Below are 25,073 nucleotides of genomic sequence, written 5' to 3'. Positions count from 1 at the left end.
CGATAAAAATGAAAAAAATAAAACAAAAACAAAACAAAAAACAACAACAAAAAAAAACCCATTAAAACAGAAACACTAAATCTTCTGAAAGACAAAAATAAATAGAAATCTTGAAGACATAGGGGTAGGCAGGGAATTCATGAACAAAATACAAACTGCATGGGAAATACTTCACAGAATCAATAACTGTAAAGGTAATTTCTTTAATCCTTTAGGACAGCAAGAAAATCAAAAGACTGGCATGAATACAATAAAGATTCATATAATTTCCATGAGCAGAAAAATTTATTATGCTGCTTTTTTTAAAGCTCTGGCAATGGAACTCATGGTTGCTCTACAACTAATCTGCATCCCTTTTTAATTTTTTTTTTTTTTTTTTTTTTTTTTTTTTTTTTTTGTCTTTTTCCTTTTTATTGGTACCGGGGATCGAACTCACGACTGCCTGCTTCCAAGGCAGGTGCTTATGCCGCTGAGCTAAATCTCCAGCCCCATCCCTTTTTAATTTTTACCTCCACAGTGAGGGCTCAGTAAATTTCCCAGGCTGGCCGCAGACTGGCAGTGCTCCAGGTTCAGCCCCCAGCAGGAGCTTAAATGCTGGCACCACGGGACAGCTGAGACTGTCCTTTGATACCGTTTGCTTCCTCACACTGAGACTTCCTTCCTAACCACTGCCCACCACTAACCCATCTCTACAATGCTGTCCTTTTAGGACCATTATGATACATGGAATCGCACAGTATGTAAACTTGTGACTTGTTTTTTATTCTTAGCATAATTTTTTTGAGATTTGCTGAAATCCTGGGTAGGAATATTTAAGGTTGTTTTGTTTTGTTAGTAAGTAGTCTTCCAAACTGTAGGGTCTGCCTGTTGTATGTTTTTTGTTTTTATCTATTTATCTGTTGAAGAATGTCTGGTTATTGCTATGTAAGAGATGTTAGAGGAAACAAAAACACTTCTCTAACCATTTGAGCACAACATTTTGTGTGAATTTAAGACATTTCTAATGCAAATAGGAGCCTGGGAATTCCGCCTTTGGGCCAGATACTGGTTGAAAATTTATCTTGTAAACCAACTGTCAGATTCTTTTCCATGTATGTCGTTTTCCATCCCTGGCATCAGCATGCTAGTGATTCATTTTTGCTACATTCAGCTAGAGCCAAGTTTCTGAGGCTTTTATGTTAATTCAGCATTTCTGATCAGAGTATAGTAATATCTCACTGTTTCGTATTTGTGTTTTCCTAGTGGTGAATGATGCTGTTTTTGGTGACCGTATTTGTTTTTTAAGTGCCAATTTACTAGATGAAATATCTAGCAAATGATGAAATATCTCTTCCTATCTTTTTTTGCATTTTATTTTCTTTTTTGAATTTTCTAATGAGATTTTTTAATTGAGTTTTAATCGAGTATTTAAATATTTTTTAAAATATTCTAATTTCTAGTAGGTTATGATGTATTTTTTACAAATACATTTTGCAATCCATAGAATCTTTTTCATTACCTTTATATTAATAAATCATAGCAAATTTTTAAACTATTTACGAAAATATAGCAACCAAGCCATTTTCTTCCTTGTATGTAGCATGCTATTGGTGTAAAATCCAAGGACTCTTTACCTTTCCCTGAATCCTAAAGATTTCCTATCTTTTTTATTTTATTTTAAAGAGAATAAAACAAAAGAGAACAGAACAAAGCAAATCAGAACAAAACAATGTAAGCAACACAGCACTTCACAACAAGACAACAGGACATCAACAGTAGCTACCATAATTTCTCTTTTCTTTGAAATAGTTGAGCATACCTTCAGGCACAACAGTATCAAACATGACAAGATAGTATAAAACCATTCAAAAGAATGAAATCATTACAGCACTTCAAAACCAAATAACAAGAAATGAACAATGGCTACTATATCTTATTTTCCTCAAAATTTTGTCTATACAATCACACTTAATAAAATCAAATAAAACACAACAGGATAGAATAAATAAAAACAGAATAATAAAAGCATGGTAGGATTTTAAAACAAGATGATAGTAAATCAGCAATGACTCCCCTAATGTCTTGTTTTTTTTCAAAATAGCTGTTCATACTATCATATATAATAAAATCAAAACAGAATAAAACCAATCAAATGAATAAAAGCATTATAAGACTTCAAAGTAATATAATAGGAAACCATGATTATCATAATATATCACATTATATTCAGTTGCAATCTTTTGCAAAAGTTTTATGCATTACTTTTCATATTATAATCCTTCAATCACAGTTAACTTTTGTGTAAATTAAATCATATATAGCTTATTTCCTGCCAATGAATGATCATTAACTAATATTTGTTTTAAACTTTATATTTTATCAAAGATATGTTGGATATATTAGTCTCTATGTATGGTTTTTATGATTTGTTTGGTATATGAATCTATTTCACCACAGCCACGTACAGTATTTTGTCTGTCTGCGTAGTTTTGGACAGAGCCTCCCTGTGTGGCCCAGAGTGATTTGAACTCCTGACTTTCGAACTCACAGGGATGTTCCTTCTCTACTGCCCACCTATCTGGAGGTGGAAGCCTGGAAACACCCTGCAGACTTAATTTCTGTTGCCTTATGATGAATCTTCAACAATGAAGGCTGATTACTCATTTTTTTCAAAAATGTTTTACTTCTAGTTTCTTTTCTTTGTCATGAAAACTTTAGTCCTATGTGTATCTGCAAAAGTGATTTCATGGCTTAACAGTGGTAGTAATCTTATATAATGGCTGGGGTTCATTGATTATTTTTGTCTGTTTTTTTTTTCTTCTTTTTTTAGTAGCACATGATTGTGGGGGTCATGATTACAGTGTCATGGGGAGTTGTACCTCACCTCCCATCGCAGTTCATGTTCTTTTCCTTCCCTCTCCTTCCTCCCTCTCGTTTTTATTGAATTGCCTAATCCATGAGCACTGTGTATTTTTCATTATTTATATCTTCTTTGATTGCTTTCTTCATATTTTACAATGTTTAGGCCAGATTTTTGTTCTTAAATTTATCCTATTACATATTAAAGTGTGAACGGTGTATTTTAAAAATTTTATATCCGTGAACTAACTGCTAGTGGTAATTGTCCAAACATTGTTACCCAAAATGTCTTTTGTTTTTTTTTTTTTTTTTTTTTTTAAGACAGGGTTTTGCTATGTAGTTCAGACTGGCCTTCAAGTCACTTTGCAACCCAAATTGATCTCACACTCACAGTATTTCTCCTGCCTCTCAGCCTCCTAAGTGCTCAAATAACACACATGTGCTACCACCCCTGGCCACAATGTTCTATTTTTTTTTTTCATATTTTTTAACTACTTTCATGGAAATTTATATGCAGACAATCACGTAATCTGTAAAGAAAATGACATTTATTTCATCATTTTTCTCTTTTGTTATTAATTTGCCTTACATGACTGCACTGACTTAGACATTCTAGCTCTATACTGAATCAGAGTGGTAATACTACCTGTCATTATCTTAATTTCAAATATTATGACACATGAAGTCTTCATCACTGGCACAATATTAGCTGTATTCTATTTATACATTTATCATGATAAAGTTCCCAAGTTTCCTATTTTTAAGCACTTTTATCATGAACAGTCACTGAATCTCTTAAGTTATTTCTCTTCATCTATTGAAATAATAATGTGAATCTGTTAGTCTATTGTATAATGTATTTCATTGATTCATTTTATAATGTTAAATCCAACCATATATTCCTGGTATAAATACTACTTAATCATGTTGTTTAAAGCTTTTTTTTTGAGGCTATACTTATTTTTTAATATTATATTGAATATTTTTATATATTGATTCATAAGGGTTATTGACATGTGTGTGTGTGTGTGTGTGTGTGAGAGAGAGAGAGAGAGAGAGAGAGAGAGTGAGAGAAAGATTTGGAACCCAGATTAGTATGAATCGTGCAATTAATTTTGATATGCTCCTTTTTGTACTCTGGAAGAAAGTGATTAGAGATCATGTTAATTGTTTTAACATTTGACATTTTAACACTGTCTGAACTTACAGGATTGGTGATTAAGAAGATTTTCTATTTTTTTAATTTTTACATTACAGATTGAATTTTCATACCCATGATAATCATTCAACTGATCTATTTTGCATTACATGAATTGCAATAATCACACATTTTAAAGAACTGCTTCTTTTCATCTAAGTTGTGAGACTGATGAGTACATTGGTTCACATTATTTTTTATTATCATTCTATTGTCCAAAGCATGTTCAATGATAAACACCTTTTTAGTTTAAATATTAGTAAATCATTTTCTCTCACTTTCTCTCTGTGTCTCTCCTCCTATATCTCTATCTCTGTCTCTCTTTCTCTCAACGAGTTTTACCATTTTTCCATTTACATTTATTGAACCACGTCTCCTCCTGAGTTTCTGGTTTTCTGTGTTCTGTCTGTGAGTTCCTGAGACTGCAGCCCCCTCTGCTAATTTGAGACCCCACACCTCTTCTAAAACTATCCTCAAGGGCAGTGAAAGGATTCCCTCTGCACTTCTGTACTGTGTACATTTAAGGTTTCTGCATTTGCGTTTTATTTCAGTGTGTGTTTTAATCTCCGTGTGATGTTTCCTTTTGGACTCACAGATTGTTTAGTTTTCTTCTGTTGCTAACTTTCTATGTGTTTAGGAAATACGTTACTTAATTTCTGTGTGTTTACAGATTTTCTTTCTTTCTTTCTTTTTTTTTTTTTTACTGCATTCAGTTTAATTACTCTGTGGTTGGTAAACATTCTTTACGGTTTCAGTTAGGTAGCATTGTCTATGGTTATTTTGTGAGCTATTTTGTGAGGTTATTTTATGTACACAGTATAGTGCATTCTATATTGTTATATAGTAAAGTATATTCCATATTTGCATACCTGTTATCAATCAAACTAATTTTGTTTTGAGTGTTCTGTGAATAACTATTAGGATTTGTTCCTTGTTTTCCGTTATTTGCTCCAAATTTAATTTCTCTGTTATTTTTTGTGACTTTCTCTGGGTTGCTGGAAACTTTTTGATTCCATGCTGATTTTCTTGAGAGTGTTTACGTCCACCTTTTAGTATCACGTTTGTAGAGGTTACTATACTGTACTGGTGCTGGTGCACCTTGGGCACTAGATTCCCTACCAGTCTGCTTCCTTCTTTCCAGTTTTGAGAGACTTCTTATGTTTATTTATTTTAACTGAACTTTGTGATAGAAATAGTGGAAAGGGTGTCTTATTGTCTTTCCAAATCATTGGAGGCTGTTTTAAAAACTGTACATGGTGTCACACCCAGTGAGGTCTTGGGCACCTGAGAAGAGATGGTTGCATCAAAGAAGCTGAATATATGGTTTTGGTGGGTTTGCCATAGATTTTGACTCCTGCCTTCCTCTTAGAACTGTTGGAAAAGGTTGTCCTCTGTTATGTCCTCTTTGCTACCAGAGACTATTACTGAGCTGATATGACATATGACTCAGGCTGGGTAATGTGCATTTGCAAGATTTAAGTAAGTGAAGAGGCACAAGATGAATGCAAGGATTCACACAGAGGAGTGAGAAACTACCTAAATCACTAGCATCTCTTTGCATCAGAAGAAAACTTTCAAACTGAGTCTGGCTATAACCTCCGTAGAACTGAAGAGGGATGGCACTGGAAAGAACGGCCATTAGCAAAGGACCTGAAGTCAGAAGGAGAGGGATTTGGGGAAGCTCACTGCTCAGCTGTGCCTGTGGACTTTAGACCCCTGTTCTAAATCCTTCCTACGCTAGGTAACATTTCTCCCTTAAACTTTATACCTCTTACTTCATTCGTTTCTCACTGCAACTAAATTTGCTTTTGTCTAATTTTCATCAGACATCACAAACAAATCATTCAATGACTTGAATGTATTGATTTCCCCCTTTTTAAACTTCCCTTTTTATTTAACATTTCATGCACTCTCTTACTTTGAATATGGTTTGTTTTTTTCTTTCTCCACTTCTCTCTTATCTGTTAAATTAGTGTCAGCATCTAAATAGCAGAGCTATGGGTAGCAATTTAGTAGGATAGTATTTCAGTAAACTTTTCTCAGGGCATCCATTGTCAAGACTGACAAAATACTCTGTAGTACTGGTCCACATCCTGGAATGTCTGGGATCTAAAAGTCCATTAAAATGTGTCTATTACTTGGAAAGAGGAAAGGAAATTGGTGCTGATTCAGTTGGATAATAAGTGTCGCTTGTCCATCTTAAGTGCAGTTATATTGCAGATGTTTTAGAGATATGAAATATTTACACAGAAATGCCTCCAGCAAAATTTAAATAGCTGTATCAGGTGCACTTCAAAGGACCTTTTCACATTTACAGTTGTTCATTATCTATTTCTCTCAGAGGAGAGATGTTAAAGGTGTTTTGGGAAAATTGCAAGAAATAGTGCTTAGTCCTACCATGGAAATGACCCTGGAGCCACAGGATTATTGCTCTTACAATGTCACGAGTAGTAAAGGAACAGATATCAAGATCTGGGAAATCGCATAGAAAATTTAAAATTTGTAAGTGCAAAACAAAAATGTTTTCTTAACTCGAAAAATTAACTGGTCAGAGGTGCTTTCCAAGCATGTTTAAAAATTATCACTTCCTCATTTGATTGTTTTTCTCACTCAGTTTCTTTTGTCCCTGGCCACTTATGTCCTTTGTACAAGCAGTGGTGGCCACAGCCCTGCTCTGCAAACATTCTGACAATGAAAACTGAGGGGCGAAACGTAACAACCATGATAGAAGTTAAGAATGAAACACAGCCGTAGCATAAACTCACTAGATTTCTAATGTATCTGTTACTGTGATTCAGTTTTCCTATGAAAACTGCATATATCACAAGTTCTACTAAAACCGGTAAAATATGTAGAATTGTTCTAGAAAAAGTCCTCCTGTAGAAACATAGGTTAGGGAGATTTGCCTTTCTAATTCTCATGACTGTGTATGACTTAGACTTCCTTTACTATAATTATGGCCGAAGAGAAGGATGCGTGGATCTGATCAGGCAATAATAATTGACATAACAGCAGTTATGACCCCACGTAAAATGATTTCTTGGTATTCATTTGCTTCCCTAATTCATGCGAGCAGCAGTGAAACACAGAAGTGATGAGGAGCTCAGATGGGGGGAAGTTAAGGGAGTGAGGTCCAATGACCTGGCAAAACCATGACATGAGCTCAGATTCGACAGCAAAAGTCCCTTGAAAATCACAGTGCAACACTGTGACTCTCTGATTGTTCTAGAACTGCTCCTCTCCTTCATTCTCATTCTCTACAAACGACTCCATGGAGCTGCTTAGAGGTCCAAATGTTGCATTATTTCTCAATTCCTACATTTTACAGAAATATCTAAATCCCTCCTCCAAATATATATTATATATATATATATATATATATGGCATTGATCAAAATCTTGTTTCAGGAAAAGGATTTGTATAAAGAAATATACCCTACACAACAGAACATATATTAATTGTAAGTGTACTCGAGGAAAGAAAAATTGGTCAGTTTCTGTCTTCCACAAGGAAAACATAAATAAAGTCTACTGGAATGCCAGGCCATTATAACAAGTGTCACAAATAAGAGGCCATCAGATGTTCAGTGTTGTCTCACATTTGGAAGCAAGATTGAGCGGGAGGAAGAAGGTTTCCACAAAAGACACATTAAGGTGAGACTTAATAGAAGTTGATTGGCTTAGCATATCTGGGCTGCCATATTGACATGCCGCACACTGACTGGTTTAAATTGTAGCCATTCACATTGTCACATTTCTGCAGACTGGGATCCTAAGAGCAGTGTCAACAGTGAGAACCTGGTAAGGACTCTCCTCTGGCATGCAAGTTGTAGGCCTCTCACTGTGTCCTCTCTAGGGCTTCCCTGTGGGCACACAAGTTGGAAGAGGGAAATAATAAAGCCACTTATCCTGATGAGTGTTCTGCCTTTGTTTGTAAATTACACCCAGTAATGACTTTTGAAATACTCTCCTTGTCTGTATCGTAACAGTTGTTCTTAGTTTTACAGTGCAGGACATTGGGTACTACACAAATGTGTAATTCATAGCCACAGTTGGGATGCAAGCAATGGTGCGAGAGGTCATCAGTGAAGAGAAGATGATGGAGGTATAAGAGGGAAATGGGATGAAGTGTTGGGTTCTTCCTTTACTATAATTATGGCCGAAGAGAATCTCCAATTCTTCAGGGAAGGGCAGGTGACTGATGTGATGACTGTAAAATAGAGCCGTGTTTAATGTCAGTCAATAGCTTCTGTGTATAGCCCATAGAATGTCTTGGGAAGCTTTGAGACATCATTTTGTGCTGTAGGAAGCAGAGTAGCCTCAATATTAAAGAATCAACATCCACTTGTGTAAGAAATTTAAAACACTTGTGGTAATGAAGCTTGTCCTGGGTCTTTAAAGTGAGTCTCTTGTTTATCTGGTAGAATGTGAGGAGGAAATTAATGCATTTGCCTAAGCAGCAGGAAATGAGTATATAAATAGAAGTTGCTGAAATGAAAACAGAAAAGGAAGAATCTATTTTGGAGATACTTGGAAGATTCAGCCTTTAGACTTGGTGAGTGATTGTGTGAAGGGGGAGAAAAGAAGGCAGGTGTATACATGAGCACTCTAAGAAACTCGTGACAAGAAAGCAGGAGGTGTAAACATTTCTGCCCTCATAGCTCCTATAATTAGAAATTTATCACAGCAATATACAGGTGAGTGAGGAAGCTTGGAATCTAACAAAGCTCACAGATTTGTCATACTGCTGAGATTGGTAAAACCACACCACTCGGGATCCAAGGCTGAACCAAGAGGTCTAGATGCCCAAGAGGCCCTAGATTTTTGGGGGCTCATTTGTTTTAATTTGAGAATTCTGCATTAAGAAGACATAGGCCTATTGTTACTGCAGGTCATGGTGCATCTGTTTTGCAGTCCAATTGCACACAAATGTTCCTCTACCTCAAACCACATCATGCAATACAGAGGAGCAGAATACGAGGAGATGATTTCATATTTCATCGGTCTTATGGCCAATCTTACCAAGCAATCAGGTGTTGATACATGTGCAAATCATTATTGACTGAGAGTTCTACAGTTTCAAAAACGATGACTTAAACCAGTAGAAATGTGTTTTCTTCTTATTATAGAACATTGGGGATAGAGCAGCCTGGAATAAGTTGCAAGGAAGCAATATCATTCTCAGTGTGGCTGCTTTTACCAGAGTTGATTCAGGGGTGTGACGTTTCAGCTGTTGTGTTTATGTCATAGGCACTGAGTGGAAGAGGAACAAAGATAACTTCCACCACTAGACGTTCAGTGAATTTTTCTCTTCATTTCTTATCATTAGTTCGATTTTATCTGTGATCCCAAGTTTCAAAGTAATGTCATTTAAGAAGGCAGAAGAGTTTTCATTAAAACTTGGTATTGTTAGCATTATCATATATATCAAATACATTCACATGATCACCCATGCCTTGGGAGAGAGATAACAGATACTGGAAGATAAACTGTATGTTACAGTATGTTGGCCATTGTGTGGGTTAAATGCCCGGCACTGGTCTAAGTCACTTTCCTGTATTTCTCTCTCATCAGTGCTGTATTCTACTAATTTTTCTCAAACAAAGCCTTCAGAGAAAACAGGGCTTTCCAGGACAGGGAAGCTAAATGAACTACAGGCTTTGAGTATCATAAGCTGAGCAGTGACAGGAAATTGATGAGATCAATTTTGTCCTCATTAAGTTTTTACTGATCATGGTACAAGTGCCCATTACTCTGTTTCTGCAGGCCAAATAAAATGATGGCAAACTAGGCTATTATAAATATTAGAATAGTAATTTGCAGTCTCTGCAATCATAGTCTATTTCCCTGTGGGGAAAGATGGCCCAGCATGGTGTGGGGCATCACAGGATTGCTCTCACTCGTTGGCAGGCGGTAGGTGTTTCCAGACCCCTGGCCTCAAGTCATGTTTGGTGAGAGCCCCCTTTTGCTTGCAGATGGGAAACCTTCCTTTGCAGGAAGGTTTTAGCCTTGCTGCCTTTCACTGCACACCGCTGCTTCCCATATGTGACAGGGGTCAGGACCGATTCCTCCTGTGTGGTCTTAAATAAGCTGACAGTCAGGATTTGCTAGGCGACATTTCAGGAAGCCATTTGTTGTTTCTTATCAAGGTGCTCCTGCCATCGAGGTCACTCATCCAATCAGCCTAGAGTGAGAAGCTACCGAACTCTCTTGGAGTGCATCCAGATTTAGAAACATCATCACAGACTAAGAAATCATCCGAGAAGTAGCACCCAGCAAAACAGAAGAGTTCTTGGAAGAAACTTCTGACTATCTTGGGAGATTTACAGTTATGGATTATTTTGTGATTTATCTTTCCATGTACATTTATATTTTTTATACAAGAACACAGCCATGAGTTTAATAGCATATACCATTCATTGTGAGGTAACTTCTAAACATAAAGTGTCCCTTGGGGTGTTCCGATGGTCACCAAAACAGATGGCTCCTCTCAACCTATGCATAAGCTTCTGCAAAATCACATAAATATTTCAGTCTCAAATGCCTTGGTCCTGTCAGTGAACAAAAACCCCCATTTCTTGCATTCAGTATTTTGTTTTTCTTTCTTGTCAAATTTACCTTGTTGCTATGTCTTTCTCCTTGGTATTCCATCTTTTGTCAGCTTTATATCATACATTCTTCTCCTCTTTCTATAACTACCCATTTCCGCCTACATATCAGTAATGGGTATAGTGCAAATATTTTTACATTATGGGAGTTTTGGTGACATAACAGAATCAGAAGTATACTACTTTTACATCATTCTTTCACTTATTTGAAAATATAAACATTCATTAAGCACCTATATTGTGTCAGCACCAATTGTGGATAACACGAAACTTTCCAATCTGTTGGGTCTCTTGTCAAGAATGGGACATTATAACAGCAAAATGTACGTGATCTCAATGCTGAATTTAGATGTTTCATTAACTTATTTTAAATTCAAAAATTAAGCAATGTTATGTTAATCATCTACTTTGTGGAAGACTGAATACCACAAAAAAATCTAATAGAAAATTTAAATCATATCTTTACATCATAAACATGTAAAAAGAACTACCGTAAAGTCAGGAAAAATAAACTCTAGACGAGTAGCCAAAATATTGCATCATAAGCAGCAAAAATGATGTTGCAAATTAGATTTAAAAGGTAAATAGCATTCAAAAAAATAAACTCAGCAAGGTTGAGCAGCATGAGAGTGTAAGGAAATAAATGTCGGTGAGAAAAAGGAAGGTATTTTTGTAAACAGGGACAGACACGTCTGCTTAGCAGGCCACCTTTATTGAAGCATAGTAAAACATGAAATTGGGACAGTAGCCCAGATGAGTGTCTAGAGGTTTTGGAACGTCTGGTAAACACAGAACAAATTGCTGAACATCTTCATACAGGAAAATACCAAAAAACAATGAGAGAAACACTGATCAAGCATGGCTAGCTTCTGATAGGTATAAAGAAAGAAACCAAGACCAGCAAAAAGCAGGATATCAGCTGATAAGGAACATGGGATCCGTGCGTTTCCTGTATCCTGTATGGGATACCACGTATGTTCCACTGGGAATCTCTGCATTCTCATTCATTTGTTTTAGCTTAGTTTAGAGACATCCCTACACCCCCCCCCCACACACATACACACTTCACCTAAACAAACACTGACGGCTTCTTTATTTTATATCGGGGCTGCTCTCTCTAGGGCCTTCTGGTTGCTACTAAAGCAAGAGAACCCAGTGAACCAGCTTTGTATAAATATAATCAGGAAGTTGAGGGCCATACTTGTCTTTGGGGGTGAACTCTGGATCAGTGCAGGTAATACATTACCAGAGAAGCTATTTGCCTTTGCTTTCAGGAACTGACTGTTAGAAAGCATAACTAATCACCTGCTTAAAACCTTAATTTTTTCCATGAAAGCTAGCATGATGGTGAAACTGATCCCAATCACTTCTGAGTCTGAGGTTAAAGGACCCTGAGTTCAAGGCCAAACCGCACTTACAAAATAAGAAAACACAAAGAGAAAAATGATGTTTTTTTTTCTTAAACACATGTGCCTAACTCAAAATCCAGTGGCTACAAAAGAGTCTAGTAATTTTGATAGATATACTGCTATAGAACATCTCTACCTGAAATAATGAAACAATTGTTCCATACAAAGAATAATATATCAGCAAGAATGGGGGAGGAATTATCTCAGAATGTGCATTTTTCTGAAAACTATTTTCTATATATACTCAAACTTTCTGCAATTCAGTGCATTCATACAGCACTTAAAATTGCAGTATTGCCTGAATTTTTTTTTTTTTTAATAAGGGCTAGATACAGCAAACTAATGTGCCCAGGAAGATGGGGTATTTTTTTTTATTTGTATATTTTTGAATCTGAACACAATTTTGGGCTCATCAAAGTCAGTGAAAATTCAAATGTTTCATATCTATCAGTCTATAAATAGACACTAATGGATCAGATGTGTGAAGATGCTTTTCTCCCTGAAGCTGTGCCCAATGGTCAGATCTTGTAATATAGATTTATTTTGGGTGATTGCTTTTATCTGTTCATCCCTGATCTACATTCAACCATTCTTGATCTACTTTCTAATAGTTTTCCTGTTAGGTTTTGGCATGGGAGTTTTGCTTTAAAGTAATATGAAGTTCAACAATCAGAAACCCTTCATCAAATATAATCTGCTGCGACTCATTCCAAACTTCTGTGCAATACAGTGCTGTGACTCAGCTTTTAAAATTTACTCATGGTTTTCCAAATTTGATATGGTTCATTTATCATCTGCCCGGATTTCCACTGTCCCTTCCTTGGTGACCACTTTTTTATTCTCTGCATCAATTAGTTCTACATTTTTATATACTTCATAAAGTGAGGTCCTACAGTAGTTATGTCTTCGTGACAGGCATATTTTTCTGTGTTTAACATTTATCACACTCATTCCTGTTGTCTCAGATAATATAATTTTCTGTCACTTGATTCTGTATAATATCCCTTTGCTTATGTATTGGACATTTAGGTTGTTTATGAATCTTAGCTATTATGTATAATAAATACCGCAGTTAACATGGAAGGGCATATATCTCTTCAGTACATGGGTTTCATTTCTTCTGGAAATGTAATTACCAGTCAGTCTCCTTATTCATTATTGTTATCTTCAGAATTTCTACTCCTTCATGATTCAGTTTTAGTGCATTGTATATTTTTAGGAAATTACTCATGTCTTGTAGGTTGTCTGATTTCTTGGCACATAATTGTACATAGTACTCTCTTGCAATCGTTCAATTTCTGCTGTACCATTTACAATGTCTCTTATTTTATTTATAATTTTATTTGAATTATTTACCTTTCTTATCTTGTATACCTCATGTTTGGTATATTTTAACTCTCTTTTGTAAAAAAAAAAAAATAACCATTTAGATTTATTGTATTTCAACTGTTATATTAGTTTCTGTTTATTTTTGTACCAGAATGTATGAATTTCTTTCTTCTGCTGTGAGATTAGTTTTTATTTTTCTAGTTACTTTTCCTTCCTTGTGTGCAGTTAGGTGGTTTATTTTGAGATCTCTCTTTCTTCTTGATGCAGGGAATCACTGCTGTGAGCTTCATCGTTGGAAACACTTGTGCTGTGTCTTAGAATGCTTGCTAAAAGGGGCTTCCACTTTTGTCTGTCATCCCATATATTTTGAGTTTTCTTTCACTATCTTCTGCTTTGAAAGATTGATTGGCCAAGAGTGTTATTTTTAATTTCAACTCCTTTGTGAACTTCCCAAAACTCCTTCTGTCATTAACTTTTAATTTTATACTGATGTGGCCATAATCACTTAAACTTTGGGTATATTAAGGCTGGGTTTGAGCCCTGAACAATGTTGTGCACATATGAGAACAGCCTGCCTTCCACTGCTGTTGACTGAGATGCTCTGGGTGCATCTGGAAAGGCATTCAGGTCTGTCACATGCTGCAAACCTGCTGTCTCCATGTTGGCTTTCTGTGTAGGTGATCCTTGTTGAATGTCTGTAAATATCTACCCTTGCTATGCTTGCTGAGGGCCAAAACGAGGTGGCCCAACCTGAGCATTCCCTTTCACTCATTGTGAGGACCACAGAACAATTCAATCCCTGCTCTCAACCCACCGTGAACAATGTACTTGTGTGGGATCTCGCCACTGTGGTCCTGAGTGGAGAAGAGGATTTACAATTGGGAGCAGAAGCTGCTGATAGATGGGCTTGAACTTTCTGAAACTGTGGAGAAATGTAAGAAAAAGCTGTAGAGACAAGAAAGAAGAGATGGAAATATATTTGTCCAAAACTTTTTAGGGATACAGCCTATATGCCAAATATTTGAGAACCCGTGACTCAATAGATGTTCTATGTCTGTACTTCAATCTCCAATGGAGCCACAGTTACAGAAGCTCAGAGCCAGCAATCACAGGCACGGCTCTGGGGACAGATTCTGCCACTGAATAGCACCGTGACCTTGGGTCACTAATCTTCCTCTCAGGGGCCTAATTGTCACATCCATAAAATAAGAATGTTGAGCTAGATGAAATTCTTAAGTCCCTTCATCTAAAATTCAGTGACACTAGCTCTTTTGTCTGACATTTTTTATTCATTTGCTAACGAAGAATGTTTGCAATTGTGTCTTACTTCAGAGAGGGTAAAAAATACATTTTTCAAATATGTTGAGTGCTATATAAATGCAAAGTAGTTGCAGACAGGTTTAGATAATGTTTAGTGCTTTGTTGTTAGCGTTCATAAAACCACCACGTTTGTGCATCTGTTATATTTCCTGCTCTATATTTACATACAACTTTCTTTTTTCCTTAAAATAGAAGAACTTGGTTTATAAACATGTGTTTCCTATAACAGGTACAAAGCATTTGTTTATTTTCCCTGAAACAAAAATATTGAAAAAAATGGGAAGTAAAACCTGCTGTTAAGTTTTTAAATGTGTTTACAGTAAGTTTTCTTTTCCCCTTTCTGCAGGCTTAGTGAAGCCCTGAGTGACACATGGCATCCTGTCCCCTTGTTGTTCGAGACTTCCTGGCTGATCCCAGGCTGATTTATTAGCTGATACTGAAAAGATGTGCACCCATCTCTTTCAAAGCCTGTTCTTTGCATGTCAACTGATCAGTGCTATCAGGGGCCTGAACACTCCTCGTAGAGTTGTAAAATGCAATATGAGTGACTACTTTGAAGATAACAATACACAGTGCCCTAACTATTGTTATGCACCTACAATCTTATTTTGGAATTTTGTGCCATTTTTTATATTATTGTTTTTCTTTAAAATCAAAAAGGAATAGTAACACGAGATGAAAATATCACGCGACAGCTGAATTATAGCAGTTAAAATGTCTCTTGTTGGGTACTTTTGAAAGAATATAAAACTAATTTTTCAGTTATGAAATTATATTTACATTCTCTTTTAAGCTTCTTTTATTTTATTAGTACTTTGTAGTACACGAAGTTCATATCTGTACACAACGTAACTTTTTTCCTATTTCGGTACCTTTCTCCTTCCAGCCCACCTCTCTCTCTCTGCCTCTAAATCCCCTTACTCTTTTCATTCTTGTTATTACTGTTATTTTTTGCTTATGTCTGTGACATTAATATTTATTTTTGCTGTGGTGTAAGTAATATATCTCAAATCTCTTTACTTCAAAAGTTCTCAGTAAATTTCCCAAGAGGGACTAGAACTTGGGATCCTCCTGCCTCAGCTTCCCAGAATGTTGATATTCCTGGTGTGTATCACTATACTAGTTGGACTACTTGGCTTTTTACTGTAACTCTACCAGTAGATTACCAAGTGACAGTCAAGTTTCCTACCATTTCTGAATCTCAAGTATCATATTAGATAAATATTCTTAAATCTGTTTACCTCTTTTGTTTTTGAGAAGATATAAGTACCTAACATATCAAATCCCATAGTATGTGATTGGTATACTCACAGTTGTATTGTAGTACCATCACTCTCATGACCTCTTGCCAAATTTCAATTTTTAACACATATTAAGACATTAAGTATTTGTTGATTTGCATGTTGTCTAATTCTTCCATTGATTTTCCATAAACACAAATATGTTTTGTTCACTGACATAATTCAAGGGCAGTATTCAAGACAAAGTAGATTTAAACCTTTTCTTTTTAAGTCAAATGGTGCTCTATATTTCCATCATGGTTGTTATCAAGAGTATTTATTACAGAAAAATATACAGAAGTTAGGATTTCAATTGACCTATGGACATAAAACAAAAAATAACTATAACTTCAAAGAACAGTGGTGGCCTTTGCTCTCTAAACGTTCCAGACTCAGTGGCATTAAAATCATAGGGTGGATTTGGAGTTGTCATGTGGAGAAGACGTAAAGCAAATTTAAAACTGAAAATCATGCTGTTTCCCATTATCCTTAATAATTTCATTGATAAGCAGTTTTGCTGTGTTATAGAATTTAAAGTTAGCAAAAAACAGGAAATTCTTGAGCCATGATCTTTGTCATCAATACCGTTTTTTTTTTTTTTTGTCACCAACACCATTCGAGTACTGACCATGCCCAGTGAAACAGAAGAATCTATTTTTTTCTTTTTACAAACTTTTCCCAGCTTCACATTTAATCAGCAGGCATTCACTGTGTCTACATGTCTGTGTATAGTCTGACATCCTGGAATGTGTTTGGAAAAAGAAGATAAACTTGCTTTTTAAAAAGCTTGTAGCCTGGAGAACAAATTATCAATTGGGATATAATGCTATATAAACTAAAGCGAAGGTGTGAATAGCAGGAAAGCGGGGGCAGTGATGGTGTGGGGAGGGAAAGAGACACAGCGAGTTGGGCACACGTGACGTTCATAGCTTGAAGCGACCAGTGCTAGGCTGAACCCTAACCTTATAGCTGGGGATCTGAGGGCAGGCAGGGTGGACATAGGTAAAGCGATATGGGACATAGCATGGAGAAGAGAGACTCGGGTGACCCAGACTCCCAAAAGTGTTAAGTGGCGACCCAGGAGTTAAAACCCAGAGATGAGATCATTTGGAGCAAAAATGAAACATGTTAGCTGCTGTGTGCTGTAGTCCCAGCTACTTGGGAGGAGTAGCTTGAACCAAAAATCTTAGGTCAGCCTGTGCAACAGAGCAAGACTCTGTCTCCAAAAATTCAAGGCTGCGATTTGGATGTAGACTGTGAGAGGTGGTGGAGGGAACGGTGCAGGCCAAGATCCACCTCTCAGGATAAAGAAGTGTTCTGTTTTGAGGTCCTCACTTGGCAGCCCCACTCTGAAATGTCTCCAGGTTTCACACAGTTTATCTCGTCCCTCTTATCCCCTCTCCCAGATCTCTTGTACCCAAGGTCTCACTGGAATGGGGACGAAAATATCATACATTCTCAACACTGACCACAAAAGATAAGATCTGAAAAGTTTTGTCAGGTCATGTTAATTTCAGTCCCCAAGGGACCAACCCTAGACTGTGTCCAATCTCTGTTTCCTCTCTGCTGAACTCTGCCTAGGCTGCTTTTCTTTCACAAGCTTTGTTTTGAACATGTTCTTCTCTCCGTCCCCTGCACACTGATTTCCTTCTCAGACTATGGTGATGCTTTTGAGATAGTAGCTTAACATACTCTTGGTACAAATCACAGAGCTTGAGTTTAGGAAATGCAACCCTGAGAGAATAGTAAAGCATAATTCCAGTGACTGCTGACATAAAGAGAGAAAATCAAGAGTTTATAATTTGTCACCATAGTTTAGAATGATATGCGAATCTATCCCAAAACCCATTGTGTAAGGATCGATCGGTCTCTTAAATATTCTAATCATCAAAAGTGTTGAACAGATGTTTACATATTGTACTTTGGTGTCTTTCCCATATGCTTGGGGAAAACTATCAATATCATTATGTTTAGCTTCTAGAGGAAACACAATCAGAGTAGTCTCCTTAATGTATATTGTTTGTGTATTCCAACAATAATATCATTTGTTTTATATGTGTTCCGTATGTAAGTGGCTTAAGAGAAATTAGAGTAATGCTTTAGTCTAAGCTCATTGCTATTTCTTTCACTAGAATCAGAACTTAATTTCCTGAAAGATTTAGAGAGCAGTTCCCATTTGCTTCTGGCATCTCCCCAATTTTACAATGCGACTTTCTTTGTGTGATTTGTTAATTTCCCTTGAAAGGAGTAACAGTCCTATGTCAGAAAGTTTTCTGTCACTGGCTTGGGAAGATGTGGCACTGTGAGGAGTCGAGTGTTTCTGTTTCTGTTGAGCAGATGTCGTGTACCTTCATGAGAAACATCAAATGATGTTCCTGGTGACAAAGATGCATGCAGCTGAGTTGTGAACCATCACCTGGCTCTAACCGCCGATTGCATTATTTGGATTGAAATCCCGGATTTCTGCTTTGCCTATAGCTTTTAGAACACACTGGGGTAGGCACTGCGTGAAAGAGACTGATAGCTGTTTTCACAGTACTGAATCATGGTACTGCTTCAATATTGTTCGCGCATTTCTTGTAAACGTAGAGCTATTTGTTCAGCCCTCCTGAATTACTGTCAACTTTCAGGCCTCATTAGATTATGTAAGAATGGCTAATCTATAATCAGATTTCTAATATGGGATAGTTTAATAACTACATTCATCTTCACTACTCTATAAAGTGTAGCCTATTTTTATTTCTCCTTGACAAATGAAGTAGTTAAGGTAAATGAGTGGAGAGGGAGTGATTTATTCAAGGTTAGGAAGCTAATATATCATAAAGGCAGGATTTTGTAGCATTTGGCACCAGGGTGTGGGGTGTGGACTTGTAACTACAAATCTACACTAACAGTTAACTGTAAGGCATTTTACAAAGCCTTTTGTACAATCAGAATTTGTTTTTATTTAGTCAAGTTTGCCCTTGGTACAGTACTTCAAAAGTCAAAAGATCAGAAATTGTGTTGGCTGGTATTATAAATATAATGCTTTGATTTTTCTATAATCACTGTGCTTTGATTGAGAAGTTGATTTATTTCACTTCTCCTTACTCAATGACAGTGAAATAGTAAATTTTGTGCACTGGGGAGCTTTCATCTAAGACTTTCAAAAGGCTTTAAAAATGTCATCGCAAGCAAAGGACTCATCACCCTTTCATCCTAGAGCCTGTGTCTGATGTAAGGTAAGCGGTGAGTATTTGAAGCCTTGGAGTTTTAGATGACTCATCCGCATCCACGGCCCAAACAATTGTAAAAAAAATGGACAATTTTCTTGAAATTTTTTTCACTTACTTTGCCATGTTACCATATGCTAAGCAATATCCTGACCCAATTATAAACTCAGAACCAGACATATCCCCTTATTTTAGTAGGTCCTCAGTCAAAAAGTGAGATCCTGCTCTGTCATGTTTCTGATAGAGCAATGATGGAAAAATCACATTTACTGGTAACTGGTAACAGCTTATTCACTTTGCACAGTATCATGTGATCTTTCAGATTTTGTAGGAAGTGATTATAATTGTCCTCAAGTGAAACACTGACACATAGAATAGGATGATAAGCTTTATTGAGCACTTTTTATAGGCAGAAAGTTCAATAAATTACACTTTTTAGAAGTCTGAAAATGAAACAAAACTTTCATGTTTTAGGACACAGTAACATCCCATTTACAGATTCGGAAACTGTCTCAAACAAGTAGTCATCGGGCAAATTTTCAGTACTATTCATTTATTTTGCATAGTGTACAATCTTGGGTCTTGGCGAGGCATTAGTATAGACTATTGGATATGAATTTCTCTGTGTCATTCTGTATCTATGTCTGTCTGTATGTGTTTTTTACACACACATACACTCACACACCCCATATTACTAATGCCATCATTATCAGGGTCTTAGGTTAGGTTCCCTAGAAATAAACTTAGAAAGAAGTGTGTCATGCAGGCTTATTGGGAAGAAAACTCAGGAGAGAGAAGTGCAAGGAAAGGAGAGGAATAAACCCTGGGTAGGAGGGAAGGTGACCTGCGATTTAAACTGGAGCAGAAACTTCAGCACTTTCTTTGTGAAGCTTTGTCACTGACAAAATTTTTGCAGAATTTTAAGAATTCAAGCAAGGAAGTTGAGCCTTTGTAACTATACAAATTTATCACTGAGCAATGGTTTTTCCCTGAAAAGCAGAGTAAATCTGGCACAGTAGTTATCTGTGGTAGAGAACAGGTTTCTTGGGTGGAAGAAGTTATGAGCCATCTCTAAAGTGGTATTTTGAGCAAGAGGAAAGATGCGGGGTTTTGAAGCAAAGTTTCCAGCAATGCATTACAGGATCCATCACACTAATTAAATTTTATTAGGCATGTATTACATAGCACATGTCTAAAACATTTGCAAATATATAATTCAGTTTTTCCTACATTAGCAAATGAATGTTTTTATTATTTTTTTTTCTTTTCTTTTCTTTTCTTTTCTTTTTTTTTTTTTTTTATCGGTACCCGAGATCAAACTCAAGACTGCCTGCTTGCAAGGCAGGCACTTATGCCACTGAGCTAAATCCCCAGCCCCATTATTTTAATTTTATCCTGGAGGAAGTTAATATTCACATGAGAGTATACAAGTGCCACGCTAAGAATGGAATCACTGCTATATACTGCCTCCTTATGGTGAATATTTTATTTGCAAAATAATTTTGAGAGTTCTCTTAATTTCTCTGAATGTTCACAGATGTGTCCTTATCTCAAAATTGACTACAGAGCTTAGTAAATTAAATGAGACTGCTGACATGAGACTGTCCTATAATGTGGTAGATGGAGCCGAGTATCAAACCGATTGGCTTTGGTGTATGCCCTGAGGGATTGTAGAAGTACACATCTCAGTATGTCTAGGTGAGTCATAGAAGTCTGTGTCCGATCAGTCTTTCCTACCTTTCTAGTGTTGTGCACCTGCCCTGCATACTTGATGCCATTAACTGAGAAATTGTTCCACCAAACCATTCCAACCATATTATTGTTGTAAAGTGACCATGGACTGGATGCCTTGAAACCCTGAGCCAAATCCAATATATCCTTTTAAATTATAGTTATCAGGTATTGCATCCAGCAGCAAGACGGTTGACTCATGCAGATGCAGTCAACAAATGATGGGTTATGTTCATATTCCTGTACCTCTGACAGACAGAACTTAGCTATGCCTTCATAGGATAAAAATTCCCATCTAAAAAATATAAAATGAAGATCTACAGTCAACTTAAACAACAAAAACAGTAAACAGTGCTGTTCTTTTGCATATTTCCTGTTATGCATATATATTATTACCTAAAATTCCTGACATCCTTTTTTGCCTCAGAAACTAATCTTTCTTTCTGTGCTGTCTTATATAGCACAATACTGAAATTCCGGCAGGTCTGAGTAGTGAATTTAAACTTGGCTGTCTAGCCATTCTGTATTTTGCATTTCTTTGTCGTGATCAGAAGATTCTGAATTCCATTATTAAAAAGGATACTGTGTTCCTTGAATTGAAATAGAGGATAAGACACAACAGTGCACCAAGTTGGGTTCTTTCCCTTTAAGTTTTGCTATGGTACTCAGAAACCAGAAGGAGCATCTAATTTTGATCTAGGATATGAAATGATAATATCACATCAACCTCTGTACTTTTTATATTTCTTAACAAAATGACTAAGATATATGTTTCTCAGTAACAACTAATATTAGAGAGATAATTGCAATTAGAATAATGCGTTTTGTTCCATCCCAGAAATCTCAGATAACTTCTGAGTAACCAGGGTCACCTTGGATGTCATTACCTTTCTGTCCTTTGTTTTTAGCCCACTACAATCATACTACTTGTTTTTATTTGCTACACACTTAGGGAGTTTCCAAGTGCTGCAAAGACTAAGTTTTATTACCCGGTTACATTTCTGTGCAATTGTAACCAAAAACTTGTGCAATCAGTTCTTTGAATGAGGTACATGCTCTATTTGAATCTGATTGATTTTGCAATGAATGCAGAGATCTCAGCATAAATTCACATGGTTGTGCATTGGGTGGCTTCATTTCCACAGACACCATGAAAATGGAGCACAGCATATGTGAGTTTAAGATAAATTACTAAATGAGAAGAAGAGATACTTGAAATAAATACAGACTTAACTGTTACATGGATTTCACATTTACTTTCACATTTGAGAGCTGAAATTCTTTAATACAGTAATGGAAAATATGCTCCAGATAATTCCAATGAGCCAGTGCATAGGAAAGAATTACTAGCCTCAAACAAAAAATAAGAAAATATAAATGGATGTTGCAAAACCAGTTTTGGAAATATACTTTAAGAGCTTTTGAATGTGAATACAAACCAGATAGTGCTGGAAATGTAAAGCATTATCAGTTGCTAAGAGTGCAATGAAAACAAAATGGAACCACAGGAGCTATCACCTCTGAATGTCAAGGAAGCTGCAAAATTCAATTAAAATGGAAATTCAAATATGGTTTGGGAAGTCTATTTGACTGATATGGTTTTGACAAGAGCTAGTGTGCTACTGATTTATATGCTGGGGTTTATTCTACTCAAGATAATCCAACCTTACGCCAATATTGTGACCAATGCAAGGAATATGTTCTTATTAACTGTGTGTTTGCAAGGCAAATAATTTCCTGAGCTCTGATTTTTAGAGCACCGCAAGCAAAAAAATCTTACTCCAAAGCATTGGGAGGAAGAGTAAGTGAATTATTATGTTTAAAAACTAATGTACAGGACCAGGGATTAACTCAGCAGCATAAGCACCTGCCTGGAAAGCACAAGGTTGTGAGTTTGGTCCCCAGTACTGAAAAACAAAAACAAAAACAAGCAAAAACTAATATACAAGCTTAAAATATCATGTGGAATTTGGGATTTCTTGCTAATGAATATACTTATCCTGACCAGCATAGTAAAGAAATGGATCTTCTATATACATTTGTATTTTTGAAGAATTAAAATTTGATTTCAAGCTGTAAAAATAAATAAATAAATAATTAACTAAAAGCTAATGTCTGCAGCAAAGCTGATTATGTTATAATGATTTTAAACACGTAATGTAATTTCTGTGTTAATTGTTTATTGTAGCATGAAATAATTCTGGTAAAGCATAATGGTATAAAACAAGGCTTTAATTCTCAGAGTCTGTGGGTCAGGGATCCGTGGAAGCCTTTGTTGGGTAACTCAGCCTCTTGGAGTCTTCAGAATTTGTAGACATGTTTTCATATCAGCTGGGGTGTTTGTCTCAAGGCTGAGTGGGATAAATAGAAGATTCATTTCCTCACGCTCACTGTTGGTGACCTTCATCAGCTGTTCATGGCGTGACTCTATTCAAGGGACAAGATGACAACTGGCTTTCAGTGAAGTTGTAGGTGGGGGAAGATATCTTAGTGTCTCTTCTAACCTAGTCACAGAAGGGACATTCTTTTAACTTTGCTGCATTCCACTGGTCCCATAGATCCACACCAGTCTGATGCAGGAGGAAGCTACAAAAAGTACATATTTTAACAGGAAGTCCTCATAGGGTGCCATCATAGAAGCTACCAAAATATTTCCTTAAAATCTTTAAGGGACAGTCCATCATCTCCAGGGTAAATCTAAGGTTTTCCTCATCAGGTGCATTTATGACACTGACTCTTTCAACTCCTCTGTTTTATACATCATATTCTGTCACTCACTTTACATTCCCCTTTAGTCACAACTACAGTGCTCTCTAGAGCATAAGGTACCCAGAAATATAGCATAACAAAGTATAATTATTGCATTATTATTACAGTTCTTAGTTATGAAATGCTTCCTAAGTGCTTCTGCATAAACAAGTTTAACACTCGGTATTTTATGATAGATACTATTATTTTCCATTATGTTTATGTACTTTTCAAGGTTAAGGTGAAGTTAGAATAAATGCAGAAGGTATGATCTCTCAACCCTTGTACCTCTCCAGCATATGTTGGAACCAGGATTTATACTAAGCCCATGACAGAGAATATAGTCGTTGAATTTTCTTGGAAAGGCTGTGATGAATAACAGTCTGCTGCATGCCAGGAATCAGTGGTACCTGATGTTTATCTGCTGCGTAGAATCCACGAGGGTGCATAATAGGCATTTCTCCAAGTTGGGTATCATGACTGCGTTCAAAATTAGGATGTGTTTAAATGACCACTCTCCATGAAAATGCTAGAATTTGATGGACTCTCACATAGGCAGACACCTTATGTGTCCTTACAAGGAAAAAGAGGTATCTAAGATTGGCGTGACAGAAGGAATCGGAAGCCTGTACCTGACACCCCTGGATTTCCCACATTGACTGTCTTCTCCTTGTTCTATCACTTTGTGTCCATCACTTAGATAAATTCTATGCATGAATATGTAATCTACTGCTGAATTCTCTGTATTCTTTCAAATCAGTGAATTTGAGAATAGCTACAGAACACCCAACACAACATTGAATCCTCCTGATAACCTTGTAATGTAGGGATTAATAAATTCCCATCCTGATATTTTTGCCTAGTAAAACACAGTGTGATATGCAAATAGAAGGTTTGTTTCTAGGACCAGATCTCTGCTCTACATTTCAATCAACTTGGTGGACTTTGCATAGTGAATGTGTTTACTGTTTAACAAGGGTTACTTTCTCGGAGAAGTTTCCTTAACCCGATAGGAGTTTATAAAATTATTACACCTTTTCACGTTTTTGCTAATCCATAGATAGATCCATAGCCTCATGACAAGACTAGCACAAATCTCTCAGAAACGTTCCCTGCGTATTACTACATGAATGGATATATGGCCAACTGTGTTGATATGAAAAGGTGGAAGATGTTCTAACTAATATTTTATGGGATATAAAGTAAAATTTATGTAAAGTGAAATATGCAGATCCTTTACATAAGCTAATTATTTATGCTTCAACTAGCAATAGAATCCTTAATTTAAATTTCAGCAATTTGATGATTTGAGGATTTTCTTGGAGAGGGACACGAGGGTTTAAACTTGCAGAATTTAGTCTGAGTTACATTGATATATATATGTATATATATATATATATA

The 25,073-nt window shown here is 36.3% G+C and overlaps 1 long non-coding RNA gene across 14 annotated transcripts in view; it reads right to left on the bottom strand.

Moving 5' to 3' along the window:
- The window catches only part of LOC101788399 (uncharacterized), a 91,183-nt gene that overhangs the window by 45,676 nt on the left and 20,434 nt on the right, over positions 1–25,073 (bottom strand). The gene's annotated exons all lie outside the window — the stretch shown is intronic.

The sequence above is a fragment of the Cavia porcellus genome, unplaced genomic scaffold (assembly GCF_034190915.1).
Source record: "Cavia porcellus strain 051 isolate PalLab524CR breed Dunkin Hartley unplaced genomic scaffold, mCavPor4.1 scaffold_9, whole genome shotgun sequence".
NCBI classification, from domain to species: Eukaryota; Metazoa; Chordata; class Mammalia; order Rodentia; family Caviidae; genus Cavia; species Cavia porcellus.
The sequence above is the reverse complement of the archived record's forward strand: the minus strand, read 5'-3'. Positions and strand labels throughout refer to the sequence as shown.